This window comes from Vulpes lagopus, chromosome 4 (genome assembly GCF_018345385.1).
Source record: "Vulpes lagopus strain Blue_001 chromosome 4, ASM1834538v1, whole genome shotgun sequence".
Taxonomy (NCBI): domain Eukaryota; kingdom Metazoa; phylum Chordata; class Mammalia; order Carnivora; family Canidae; genus Vulpes; species Vulpes lagopus.
This window is the reverse complement of record NC_054827.1, coordinates 138,093,355-138,094,414: the sequence shown is the minus strand read 5'-3', so window position 1 is coordinate 138,094,414 and position 1,060 is coordinate 138,093,355. Positions and strand designations below refer to the sequence as shown.

Below are 1,060 nucleotides of genomic sequence, written 5' to 3'. Positions count from 1 at the left end.
TGAACATTATTAATCACTTACAATCATATTTTTAGAAGGGGAAAAGAGTGACAGTACTTGCTGAACTAGAATGACTATCGAAGTTCAAAAAGCTGGTCATATTCTTTTAACCACAGGCCAAACTTATTTAAATCAGGACTGTCCAAAAGAAATATTCTATCAGGGATTCATGATCTGAATTCTGATGTATGTCGTCAATTAAATATGGTACACATGAGGGGCACCTGGGTGGCTCAGTCAGTGAAATGTCTGCCTCAGGTCATGATCCTGGGGTCCTGGGATCCAGCCTGATGTTAGGCTCCCTGCTCAGTGAGAAGTCTGCTTCTCCCTCTCCCTCTGCCTCTCCCCCTGCCCATACTTTCTCTCTTGCACACACACTCTCTCTCAAAGAAATAAAGAGATAATTTTTTAAAAAAACATGGTACACATGAAAAAAGTCATGAGACATTTTTGTTTTGTAATACATAAACAGTGGTCAACTATTACTTCCTTTAATAGCTTTTTCAAGGTAAGCTACTAAGTCTGTGTTTTCCCCTGTCTCCTCAATGTCAGCAAACCATTTTTTTTTTCCAGGGATGTACTTTCTGGGATTCTCCAAATACTCCATCACTGTCTCCTCTACCCAGATAATGCTTTTGTTCTTGTTGGCATCCAGGTTAAGAAAATCCAGAGGCCCGACCTGTCTTTTGCCCAAATAAATGATGGAGATTTGGCCCAGTCTTGTGCTTGCCTCCTTTTTCCATGTTATGGCACTTTTTCCACTTCTGGACAAAAATCCTCTTGCTCTTGTCGATATCATCCATTTTTAAATCACTCTTTCACCTCATTGGAAACAAAAAGGCCTACCCGCAAGCCAGATGTTCTGCTTTCTTGAGAAACACTGGGATGTTGTTTTATTTCAATTTGAATATATATATAATATATTTACAAAAAAAATATTTTTTAAGATTTTGTTTATTTATTTGAGAGTGGGTGAGAGAGAGCATGAGCCGGGAAGAGTGGGAGTTGTAGGCTCCCCACTGAGCAGGGAGCCCAATGAGGGGACCAATCCCAGGACTCT

The 1,060-nt window shown here is 40.1% G+C and overlaps 1 pseudogene; it reads right to left on the bottom strand.

Annotated features, from left to right (window-relative positions):
* Positions 1-475: 475 nt before the first annotated feature.
* LOC121488876 lies at positions 476-803 on the bottom strand (annotated as a pseudogene).
* Between the last annotated feature and the right edge of the window lie 257 nt (positions 804-1,060).